This window comes from Podarcis filfolensis, assembly GCF_964270895.1.
Source record: "Podarcis filfolensis genome assembly, chromosome: 8".
In the NCBI taxonomy this organism is placed as follows: Eukaryota; Metazoa; Chordata; class Lepidosauria; order Squamata; family Lacertidae; genus Podarcis; species Podarcis filfolensis.
The window spans coordinates 65,117,931-65,130,959 of record NC_139611.1 but is presented as its reverse complement, the minus strand read 5'-3'; the positions used below and the strand labels follow the sequence as shown (position 1 = coordinate 65,130,959).

The following is a 13,029-nucleotide window of genomic DNA, read 5'->3' as shown; positions in this document are numbered from 1 at the left end:
TCCTCATCTATTAGCCTCTCCAAATTGGAATGGGCAAGACTCCTGCCACTACACTGCTGCTCATGCACACAGACAGGACTGAAGAAGATGGACCAGCGGCCTGATTCAATAAAAAGCAGTTTCCTGTCCCCCGTGACTGTTTGCATGCAAAATATGTTATTTAGTGTTCAGTGTGGGCCCATATAGCAGTACTTATTAAATACGAGAAGAGTCCTTTCACAAGTTGCCCACTTTTTATTTCTTTAAAAGCACAAGAAGCTGTGTTTGATTGCTAGAGAGGGCACAGGATGAAACTCCTGCATTTATAAAGGGTGGATAAAGATTGGATGGGTGGAGGATTACCAGTGAAGGAATATTGACCCAAACATGCTGTCTTCATCTGACTAGTCCAATCTGCAGCTCGTACCCCCTGTGTAAATCTAATCTACTGCATTCCTTGACACCTTGCCCTTGTCACCATTTGTAACGTCCTGCTGGTAAAGTACCTTGAATAAAATTGTGTTTTCTCTGCGGGGAACGTAGAGTACGGTGATCCAATCCTGCACCAAAAAAAACTAAGGCTTTTTTTTATTCAACAGAGCCACCTTCTGGACATTGCTGGTACTTTATTGCTGCACATTTCCCGACCTCGTGATTAAACCACTGTGCTTAACCACTTCAGTATGATTAGAAAAGGAGACTCTCTTTATTATTTTCATCCCTGGTTTTCCAAAGCAGTTGTTTTGAATCCCATGGACTTTTTTCTTTGAAATTACATTCTCCACAGCTACTAGGTCAGGAGTGGGGAAGCTTTTTGGCACCGCTGATTAGAACTTTATCTCACCACCACCACCCTGCAAGCAAAGCAGGTCACCTATCTATCAATCCTGCCCACCTGTCAAAGTTGACCCACGAGGGAGAGGGTGGGATCTGCTTCGTTTCTATTGATTTTGTTTACCTAGTACACTACTTAAAGTGAAACTCCCGTATTGCTAATGTAAAAATTGCCACGTTTCTCCTACTTCTGCTATCTACGATAACCTCTTGCATTTTGATTAAGGCTAGAAACAGGGGCAGAAAATGGCAGGATTTCATTATTTAAAAAATGGGGGAAAGCTGTGTGTTTCTTCTTTCCAGCCTCTCTATTTGTCTCCTGAAACTGCATAGTAGTACCTCTTCCTACACTAAGGCTGAGACCAATACAGATTAAGGTGAACTCCTACCAAGCTTTAGATTACAAGGTTAGTTCTCATCAAGTTAGGGTGCCTTTCAATAATTTTTAGGGTGTGTGTTCAAGTATATTATAGGAACTTTAGGTTTGTGCAATTAAAGTGGATTAATGTGCTCTGTCACCACAAATCCACTTTAAAAAGACAACAATAGACTTTTTTGTGGTTTGGAAAGTAGCAGGGAACTGTACCGAATGAAGTGTGGGATGAATGAATGGTGAATGGGAAGATGTATGCACTCTCCTCAAGCAAATCAAGTTATATAATTACTCTATAAGCAATTCAGAACAAATGCTCAATAAAGACTAGACACAGTCTCACCACCGTGTAAGATTTGTGCAAGTAAATCCGGATTAATGCTGAGTAAACAGGCAATCTTTTTTCTTCTCCACCTCTGCTCCTTTGCTCAACATCCAAGCTGATGAAGACTTCTGGTGTACAGTACTCTGAAGTTTGCTCCCTATTTTGTGACAGTTTAGTTCTACGATAGGTTTTGGAATCTTTAAAAAGTGATGGCCTCATCACTTCCTAACAGGGCTGTCAGTCTTCCTGCCCGACTCCTTCCCATTTAACATCTTACAGGACAGGCAGATATTCAACAGATAATGATTTCACATTGTGGAAATGTAGAGAACAATGTCTGTTGAATATCTGCTTGTGACACAGCTCTTACAGGCACAGTAACCTTTTCACAAGTAGAAGAAAATGGCAACATATCCCTCCCTCCCAAACTGCATTAAAAAATAGATGGAGCCTCAGCTGGTCAGAGATTAAGAGGCTGCTCCTCTCAAATGCAATTCTGATTATATCTATTTCAAAATAGAGGGCTTTGCATTGTTACAGTTTTTATCATGGTAGCTCAAAATTGCTAGAACAGACAGATAATAAACTGAAAGAGTATTTGTCATCTATATTCCAGAGTCAGCCAGTCTCACTGCCAACTCGATTCAGAATAATGCCTTTGTGTTTGTTACACTTTATTAAAAGGTCATTAGGGATATAAATATATAGCAGTTCTCTACTACTGAACGATTTGCTGATCTGCCAGAATTTCCTTTGTTCCTCTTTTCCCAGTTGCGTTTATTTTTACTTGTATTTTGCAGAAGCTCTGGAACCTGGAGGAAGTCAATGTGCCAAAGGAGGAATTTGTAGGCTTTCCACCTTTGGGTGCCAGTCACAACAGCAGGAGCAAAACTGCAATTCATAGAGCATTTTAAGGATTCCGGGGTGGTTCTCTCACTATAATTATGGTATTGGATCCAGAAATCCCATAAACCAGTGGCGTAGCGTGGGGGGTGCAGGGGGGGCCGGCCGCACCGGGCGCAACATCTGGGGGTTAGGGTTAGGGGGCGCAAATCCACGGGTTAGGGGGCGCAAATCCATGGGTCAGGGGGCGCAAATTACTTGCCTTGCCCTGGGTGCTGACAACCCATGCTACGCCACTGCCATAAACATAAAGCTCTCATGCTGGAGAAGGGTGGGGGCAGAGAGAAAGGAAGGCAAATTTTGTCAATTTTAATTTTTCCCCCTGCACCCTGACCCCAAACTACTGCAGAGGATTGATCCTGCAGATCACTGTGGTGGGGAGGCATCAGGAGCTTCAGGGGAAGGAGCAAACAGCAAAAATGCACCTCTCATTCCACTCTGGATCTTCTGCTGGATTGACAAAGGGAAGGAATTCTGTTTCAAATTTCTGGAACCAGAAATTTGTTTCTCCTTATTTCTTGTTCCACACTCAGGTTTGTGAGCCGAAAAACTTAATATTTTTATCTTGCCTTTCCTACAAGCTTAGCGAGGCATAGATGGTTTCCCCCACGCCACCTCATTTTAGTCACACAACCCTGTGGGGGAGGACAGACTGAGAGACAAGTGAGTTTAATGGGTGAGTGGAACCTAGGTATTCATTATTTTATTGGGGAAAGGCCATAGCTCAGTGCTAGAGAATCAACCTTGCATGCAGAAGGTCCCAGGTTCAATTCCTTGCCTCTCCAGGTAGAGGTGGGAGAGACCCTCACCTGAAACCCTGGAGAGCTGCTGCCAGTCAGTATAGGAGTTTGGAGGAGTTTGGATTTGATATCCCGCTTTATCACTACCCGAAGGAGTCTAAAAGTGGCTAACATTCTCCTTTCCCTTCCTCCCCCACAACAAACACTCTGTGAGGTGAGTGGGGCTGAGAGACTTCAGAGAAGTGTGACTAGCCCAAGGTCACCCAGCAGCTGCATGTGGAGGAGCGGAGATGCAAACCCGGTTCACCAGATTACGAGTCCACTGCTCTTAACCACTACACCACACTGGCTCTATACACAATACTGAGCTAGATGGACCAATGGCCTGACTTGTTCATATACCAGCCTTCATCAGACTAGAGTGATGAAGTTAAAGGTTTTAGTTTTGTACCAGGCTATTTGGGGATTGTGTTCTACACCTGGGTACCACAGCCAAAGAGGTTTCCATGTCACATGGACTCTGAAGAAGGCATTGGCAGGTAGGAAAACAATGTAGTCAGACCATGAGAGCAGTTAGTGTTGTCCACACTGATGGGCAGCAGCTTTCCAGGGTTCCAGGCAGGATCTCTTTCACAACCCTAGGACCTGATGAGGGGAATGCGATGCTAAACCACTGAAGTAGGGGGTGGAATGGTATATCCTGGGAAAGAGAATGGTTGGCCGTTTTCATGGCTGGAACCTTGAACAGGAGCACTCCACACCACCGACCTTTTGTTGCATTGTTGCAGGTCTTACTTGTAGCATTTAGTTTCCTTGTTCTTTCGCTTATGTACCCTGTGCCCCACCCATTTCTTCCATGTGCTTCATTTATCTGTGGCCTGAGAAAACTCAAGTCAGCCCACAAAAAATCCATGACCTCTAAGGTATGGTTACTAGATTTTTTTCAGTGAATCCGGTGACACTTTTTAAAAAAAAAAAGCTGAGTAGCAACAGGGAGTCAGTAGTGGGGATGGTGAGGCAAAAGACCCTGGGCCCAAGCACACATGCATATTGTATAAAGGTGCAAAGCCCTTCTTTCGCACCCTTTGAAACATAAATGCACAGAATTTTTTAAAAACTGGGCAACAGCGCGCCGCCCGCCTGTGACTCCTGAGCCTTCCCCAATCTCCTGCCCCCTTCCCCCTTTGTTTTGACAGATCAGGGGAGGCTCGGGAGTCGTGGGCGGGTGGCCGTTGCCCACGAGGGGGGCAAGGCGCACGGTTTCTCTGCCAGGCAAGGTGCAAAGCTCTTCTTTTGCACCCTGTGAAACATAAATGCACAGTTTTTAAAAAACTGGGCAATGGCCGCCCACCCGTGACTCTCGAGCCTCCCCCGATCAGTCAAAACAAAGGGGGAAGGGGGCAGGAGATCTGTACTGCAAGACGCCTCCGGTTCCCCTTTGGCAGTGGTGGCAGCAGCCTGGAGCCAGCCTGGTAGCGCAGTTGGCTCTGGCTGGCTTCAGGAGCTGCTCGCTGCCATGGCGCCCACCATTTTTCCTCTCCGGAAGTCTCCAAATGATGTGTTGCACACAAGACACATCATATGGGGACTTCCGGAGAGGAAAAATGGTGGGCGCCATGGCAGCGAGCAGCTCTTGAAGCCAGCCAAAGCCAACTGCACTACCAGGCTGGCTCCTGAGACTGCTGCTGCCACATTTCCCGGGGACAGATTTGCAAATCCGGGGACTGTCCCCGGGAACCAGGGACATCTGATACTCTAAGGCATCGTAGCATGCTTTGCCTTTTTTCTGTTGTTGGCATTCAGAGGGATATAAGCCCAGTGGTGGGCCAATGCCAGTGGAAGTCACCTTGAAGGGAAGACACCACAGGGAATTATCCCCTTCTGAGGTGCCATTGGGGGCTAAGTACTGCACCCACATAAAAGTGGCAGCTAGATGGTAGAAGGACTTTGAGTGAGAGTTGGGAAGCTGAAGATCTCTCAGGGTAAGAGACTGGGAAAGGAATGGAAATGACTGATGAGAGCTGAGAGGGTCTGTCATTTTCTGTGGGAGCCAGAATTAAAAGTTCCCTTTGGACAGAAAGAAGATTCTGTATTGGTTCACTGTTTTTATATTTTAGATACTCTCCTGCTTATTTTCTTCTCCTTGTTTTTTATGCTGTTGCTGCTGCAATAATTTGCATTTCATGATAACCTGTATCCAATTATGCATTACTTCTTTTTGTAATTGTATCTTTATAACCATCTTGATTTTCATATTGCATACACATTATGTTATGTATTGACATTTGTGTTCTTTTGACAAAGGGCGGTATATAAATGTAACTAATAATAATAATTTTCTGCACAGGCATCGTTGGCAAAAGTAATCGTGTGGTTTTGTATGTCTCTCTGCACAGCCTGCTCTTGTCCGCGTAAACAGAATTCTCTTCCGCATGATCAAGGTCAAATGGTTTGCCCGACTCCTAATTTTGCTAATGGCAGCAAGTTACTGATTGACTTTGTCCTGAAGCGAAAGTTCCTGAATCTTCTCTGCTCATGTAGTTCACCTTTGGTATCCCTGTGGCTCAGTCTCACGTTTATGTATAGGAAAGATGACAGGATATTTACGACATGAGAGAAGATATTGTTGGTTGCTAGTATTTACTTCTGTCACCCAGTTTTAAGAAATCTTATTTGACTGATGGATTGATCATGCTCACAAACTGATTAGATGGATCCACTTTTCAATCTAGATTCTGGCCCACATTTGTAACTGAAACTGGCTTGACTACCATGATGGGTGCCATACACCAGGAGATAAAAGGGGGAAATTCAACTCTGTTGGTTCTACTGGATCATTTGGTAGCATTTTATATCACTGAGGTTGGGGAATGAAGGCACCTTCTTTTAAGTGGCTCTGCTCCTACCTGGAGGGTGGATTCTATAAAGATCTTATTTCTGCATCATGGCATTTTCATTATGGGGTCCGTCAAAGATCCATTTTGTCCTCCATATTGTTCAACATTAATATAAAGCTGTATGGAGCTGGGTGTCATTAATCCAGCTCTATCTGTCTTTCCAGTCAGGTGATTGATAATGGGGCTAGACCAGTTCCCTTATGGTGAGTAAGTGCAGGGGTGCCAACTTGAATAAATAATCCATCAGCACTCTTCTTATGCTCTTAGGGCTTGCTTAAGATCAAATGCAGCCTAAATTTATGCATATTTACTCAAAAGTAAGTGTTCAAGTGTCCCTGGAAAAGACCCTAATCTCCCTGGAAAAGACCCTGATGTTGGGAAAGATTGAGGGCACAAGAAGAAGGGGACGACAGAGGATGAGATGGTTAGACAGTGTTCTCGAAGCTACAAACATGAGTCTGACCAAACTGTGGGAGGCAGTGGAAGACAGAAGTGCCTGGCGTGCCCTGGTCCATGGGGTCACGAAGAGTCGGACACGACTAAGCGACTAAACAACAACAAGTGTTCAATGGGACTTACTCCCTTCTAAGTTTTACAGGATTGCTGTCCCTAGTGGGTTCATGGCAGAAGTAGAATTGCAAAAGGAGAGCCAGTGTGGTGTAGTGGTTAAGAGCGGTAGTCTCGTAATCTGGGGAACCGGGTTCGCGTCTCCGCTCCTCCACATGCAGCTGCTGGGTGACCTTGGGCCAGTCACACTTCTGTGAAGTCTCTCAGCCCCACTCACCCCACAGAGTGTTTGTTGTGGGGGAGGAAGGGAAAGGAGAATGTTAGCCGCTTTGAGACTCCTTAAAGGGAGTGAAAGGCGGGATATCAAATCCAAACTCTTCTTCTTCTTCTTCTTCCAGATCGTTGAGTTTATTTGGGTCCCTCCAAAAGTTATTTTATTATACATTGGTTATCTGTGCATATGATGGTATCTGGGTGGTTATATTTGATTCCACTTTCAATACTGTTTGTGCCTACTTGCAAAAGTGTTGGGGTGGACAGAGGGCTGTATCTAATGTTCTCTGTTTTCTAGCTCAAGGGTAGCAGATGGGCAAGTTTTAATGTTGCACAACAGAGGAATCTAATGCAACCATTGCACCAGTGGAAATGTGTTGTGCAATAGACTGCTCACTCTATGGTACAGTGGTACCTTGGGTTACTGTTCCGGAGGTCTGTTCTTAACCTGAAACGGTTCTTAACCTGAAGCACCACTTTAGCTAATGGGGCCTCCTGCTGCCGCCGGAGCACGATTTCTGTTATCCTCCTGAAACAAAGTTCTTAACCCAAGGTACTATTTCTGGGTTAGCAGAGTCTGTAACCTGAAGCGTATGTAACCTGAGGTACCACTGTACAATGAAGTTGCCAGAAACTTGCTTCTGCAGTCTCTTGCACAGTTTTTTTGTAGAAGACATTTTGCCTGTGGAACAAATATACTGCTAAGTGACTTTAACTTAGCCCTTCACTACAGTTAACCCATTCATTCAATTTTGTTTCCAACTGGTGAGTGTCCTGAAAAATTCCTGCTGGCATTCTGTAAGTTTTTGACCATTCCAAGGTGGTGGTGTTGTCCTGCTTTTGTAGCACTGTGGCACAAGAGTGCCCCTCCAGACAGCAATGATGAAGCAACATTGCAGAAGCATCACAGAACTACAAGTAAAGCAAAACAACGTGTGGACAGTCCAGCACAAATCCACTACTAAAACACTATTATTGCAAAATATACCCTCCACTCCAACAGGTTGGAGGGGCCCATAAGCCCAAAATCTTATGCATACTTTCCTCAGATGGAGCTTGCTTTTGAGCAAACATTCATAGGTTTATGCAATCCTCTTTCCCCCCCCCCAGAGGGTACTCAAGGGTACGCAGTACCAGCACCCCCCTTTTTGGTTAAAAAGTGTGGCAGTGAGTGTAACAACTTCATGGTGAGTACTGGCACCTATTTTTCTAGTAAAAAAGCACTGGGTTTATGGTATTAGCCACTTTGATGCGCAACCTCAATGAGTCAAGTATCATTAAGCACTAGTCACAAGTACTGCTTAGCTATCCTAGCTAACTTCTTTTTTTTTACAGAGAAAAAGAAATCATCACATGCTCTTCCTTAAAAGAGGTGTCAATTTAAGAAAGAAAGAAAGAAAGAAAGAAAGAAAGAAAGAAAGAAAGAAAGAAGAGGAATCCTGTGGGCATTCCTGGTACCTGAGTCATACTTTTGCCGGAAGGGATGCCTAAGCATTTGAAGGAGAAAGTTCATCTGCAGATTTCCACCCACTCCCTCTATAAGGTGAGGCAACTGTGGGTGGAACTTGGATGACCTGCAGCTACGCTAGTTCTTGGAGTGTATATACTTAAGGCTGGACTGAAACCTGAGTTATAAACTCTGTCTGCAGTAGCTTCAAAGTCAGGGAGGTGCCATTTGTATGTTTTCATTTATAAGTATGCAAATGTTTTTAATAACTAAGTTCCGGTTATTAGCAGCACAAGCTAAGTTATCCTTTGTGGTTAGTCAGATACTGATATTGTGGGAGGTATTTTAAAGATAAATGGGAAGGCAATTGTGTCAGTATTTCACCTCTATTAACATTTTTCCATGAAAACAAACAGAACCCTTAGGATACCAGCTTAACTTTATTTTGTTAATCAACTAAAGCTGCAAATCCTATCTACTTGGGAGTAAGCTCCCTGAATGAATGGAGCATCTTTCTGAGCAGGCATGTACAGGATCGCACTGAAAACTGCAATACTAGCCTAACTGCAATACTACTGTTGTTATTATTATTAGGAATCATATCGGGCACCTGCAGCAAAAACTGCAAGGAGTCTGTGCCGCATTGGCGTACAGTGGCATAAACTTTCGTGAACTAGTTTACTAGTTTACCCCACGAAATCTCATACCCTTGCCAAGTTTTTAAGGCGCCACAAAGCCCTCGGCTGTTATAACTCATCATCATCATCCCAACTGCAAAATGTATTCTGCGCTATATATATGTAGATTGAACTTATTGAACTATATATATAACTTGAACTTATTTCCCTCCGGAGAAGCCCGTCCGTCTAGTGACAAGGCAGCATCCCCCGCCCCCCACTAAGCCTCCTTTCCGCACGAAACCAGACGACGAAGCACCCGTCTTCCTGGCCCGTCCTCCTTCCTGACCTCACCTGTCCGGCGTCCTTGATCCCCCGCGGGCGGGGGCGGGGCCTCGCCGTAAACTACAAGTCCCGTCATGCCGCGCGCCTCACCCCCCCCCCACTTCCCAGGAGCGGGGCTTCCGGCGGTGGCGACGGGGACCTTCAGCCCCTGAGGGACTCTCAGAAAGAGGCGGCGGCGGCGTTGTTGGTGGCGCGAGGTGAGGTGAGTTGGAGTGAAGTGAGGGTAGGGACCGGCCGCCCGGCCGTCCAGGCAGGAATTCGCCAGGTGAGGAGGTGCTGCTGGTTCCCCTCATCTGACTCCAGGTGAGTGAGTGAGAAAAGTGAACAAGTTTAGCCGACAGTTAATTCTCATCCCCGCTCTCAGTGAGAAGCGAGGGGGTCTCTCTCGCAGCCCCCCCCCCAATACTCTTTTGTTTTGTTTTCGCCACTTTAGTTTTCTGTGAGGGGTGGGTGGGGCATTTGCTTTCTTTTATCCCTACAGCCAACTCCCCACCACATCCCGCTTTTCTAATTGGCCAACCTCCCTTTCAGACGCTGCAAGGGTCTTTGCTTCCTGCTCCTTCTTAATCCTTCCGAGCTGCTGCTGCTTTTTTTTTTTTTTTTAATGCATTCGCATCAACAGATCTGCTTTCCCCGTGTTGTTAACCGCTCATTTTCAATCGGTTGACATGATCTGTGTTGTGGCTGGTTTTGTAAAGAGGCTTCTGAAAGGCGGGCTGTAACTCTTTTAAACAAATGAATACATCTGCCCGTCCAAATTCACTGTCTTTTTCCTGAATTCTATCAGCTCCCTCAGCCCTTATAGTATCTTGCATCCATCATTAAAAAAATGAGGAATTTCTCATTATTTCTCTCTCTCTCGCTCTCTGCCTCTGGTATTAACCCACCTCTTCTAATATAAGGTGGTAGTTGATCTGTCAGTGCCTTCCTGTCACTAGGTGACCTCCCTTTTGTGCCCCCTGCCCCCCAAATGCATTCTGAGTGACTTGCATGACCCCTCACTCATCGCTCGTCTTCCCTGCCCCCTCCCTGACTTTGACTGTTGTGTTTTATCAAGTATATTGGCTCTTTCTCCCCACTCATGCCAAAAGGGAACTCTCCTCTTGAATTTTCAGTGTGTTACAAAAAACTAAATCAAGAGTGATGTCCTGTATTTACTTTTGGAAGTGTGTGTGTGTCTGTGTGTCTGTCTCAATATGTATCTGCCAGTACAAGATGAAAATATGTTGCTGTATATGTTGAATGCCTCAAAAGACTGACTTGAATGCCTCAAAAGACCAATTTGAAGGGTAGCTGGTTGATTTGTGGTTGTTTTGTAGCTCAGAAAGTGAGATTTGTCTTTGTATTCTCTTTTTACCCTAATGAACTGATCTGAGCATGTTTGTTAACTTGTAAACAAATTATGAAATTTATTGGGAAGAATAGATGTGGCTTGCTTGAACTTAAGCAGAGGAATCTGTGTGAGACAGACAGTAAACTTTTGGGATGCTGGTATCTTCCTCTGTTTTACACTAAGAAAAGGAAGCAACCCTAATCGTTTAATGTTTCTAGCTGCATTAAGCCTCAGGAGAGGCAGCATACTGTATTTATTTTTAAAAATTAAATACTTACATTTGCAAATGTGGGAGTATTCAAACTATGTCTTAATCTGCCCCCCCCCATAAAAAGTGAATGTTTTAGTCAATTCTTCCCTCATCCAGAGTTTCCCAACCTTTAAATGTACTGTGCTGCCCACCATCCCATTTGGACCTAATTAAATGGATGTTGGCCCATGATATGGAAATTGCTATCCTTTATGTTGCAGTGGAGGATCTGTGCTTCTAGGCATCTGTATCTAAGATTAGATTCTTAACATATTTTTACCTACTTAGGGAAGTGTCCTTGTTCTCAGAATACTGAATTGGGAGATGACTATTCTACATTTTTCAAAAAGGGGGTCACTTATTTAGGCACTTCAATGTTGGTTTCCTGGGGTATCTTTTGTCTTTTTCATGTGGTGTGTCTTTAATCAAGTCTTTTTATTCACATGACTCATGTAAACATATTGTTGCTGTGGACTAAACATGCTATCTTTTTACTGTTTTCTTCCAATGGGATTATTAAACCCTTTTGAGTACCTTGGATTGTGTTGTGCCAACCTCAGGTTGGGCTTGACTGGGGTATGTCATACTTGTGCAGTGTGCAAAAGTTTGGGTTGTCGGTAAGAATGAAATAATTGTTTCAGGTCCCTTTTTCTGTATCTCAGTTTTCACGTTCAAGAATGTTCTTCCCTAACCCCAAATATGGGAAGTAAGACAGAGGTGTGCAAATGCTTAATGTGTTAACTCTTACAGTCTTATGGAGCAGGAAGTAATGCTTTTCCACAAAATGGAGGGAATGCATATTAAATAGGTCAAATCAACACACAGCCAGCTACTGTTTCTGAAAATGAAGACTGGAAAATAATGGTTGTGATTCTTCAGTTGTAAATTGAGATTTTTTAGTTTTAGCTAGTCATAGATAGTAAGAAGACAGAGCTTCCATTAGAAGAGCTGAGTGGGAATATAAATTGCTGCTGAGGAGCTGATCTAGACTGTGATTGCATCTTTGTTTCTGTCCTATCGGATTAGAAGTATGTGATTATGCAGACTTTCTACTTCATTCAACCACCAGTTAAATTAATCTCTAGTTTAATTTGATAATCTTGGGAAGCAAATCACTTTTACCGAGCAAAATAGGTCTGTATATTGGTCATGTGCAGCTGTTCTTGATGGTAGCCACTGAGATTGGTGATGTTGAGGTATTAATAAAATTAGGTGACAATTGCTGTTAACTTGATATATAAATTCTAGAGGGATATGTGTTATGTCTGTAGCCTCAAAAGCAATATGTTTTTAAAAAGAGATTTATTGTGGCATAAACTTGAGAAAATCCAACCTTAATAAAGGAAACATGTGGAGTTAACTAAAGCTAGTTTGTTATTGACAGTGAAATGCATGCCAAACAGAAGGGATATGCTTTGCAAGGAGCTCAAAATTTATGAACTAGGAAGTGCAAAAGTAAGGGCTTTAATCAGTAAGTCACAGAGTTTCCCTTTTAAGTCTGCAGGAAGTAATGAATGCTTAGAAAATAAGTTAATGTCATGGTTAGAGCATTGGGCTAGGCTGGGTAGCATGGGTTCAATTCCCCCTATCCCAGCTGTGCATCTCAATCATAAGACCTTAGGCTAGTCACACTCTTTCAGCCTGACTTACCTCATAGGGTGGTTGTAAGAATGAAATTGGGATGAAGGAAGGAAAAGCGAATATGTGTCACCCTGAGCTCCATGAAAGAAAGGTGAGATAGAGATATATACATGCAAAAGAGATGTCCCAACTAAAGTTTGAAATCCTTTTAACTTCAGGGGGAGATATCTCAGCACATGCTTAATTTTCAGGGGAAGAGGCACTTCTGGTACCTTTGGACTTCAAAGTGTTCAACTGTGACTGGGTTGTGTCATCAAAGTTTTATAGCTCCATTATTGAATATGTCTCTTAGATCAATACCCCCTTTGTTAAATGTATATTACTCTTTTGTTGCATTTATTTTAAAGCACACGAGAGGTAGAATGTTCTGAGACAATCAGAGCTTGCCTTTGAGTAAAGAACTTGCTTTTCCTAACGTTTATTTTTAGCTGTTAATTAGCAGTGCTCACTGAGTCCTTTGAGATAAGGGTTGTTTTTGGGTGTTGCTGTATGACAGTAGCGGTGCTGCTGTTATGAATGACTTAAGTGGTGAGCCTCATTTATTTATTTAATTTCAAGTGTTTGG

At 43.6% G+C, this 13,029-nt stretch overlaps 1 protein-coding gene across 5 annotated transcripts in view; it reads left to right on the top strand.

Annotated features, from left to right (window-relative positions):
- Positions 1–9,345: 9,345 nt before the first annotated feature.
- The window catches only part of PHACTR4 (phosphatase and actin regulator 4), an 83,941-nt gene continuing 80,257 nt past the window's right edge, over positions 9,346–13,029 (top strand). The window contains exon 1 of one of the 5 annotated variants that reach the window (XM_083627141.1): positions 9,346–9,442. The gene's annotated coding sequence lies outside the window, so the exon portion shown is untranslated. Of the gene's footprint in view, positions 9,544–13,029 lie in introns of all 5 variants that reach the window. The other 4 variants (XM_083627146.1, XM_083627142.1, XM_083627140.1 and 1 more) reach the window with 4 other exon arrangements.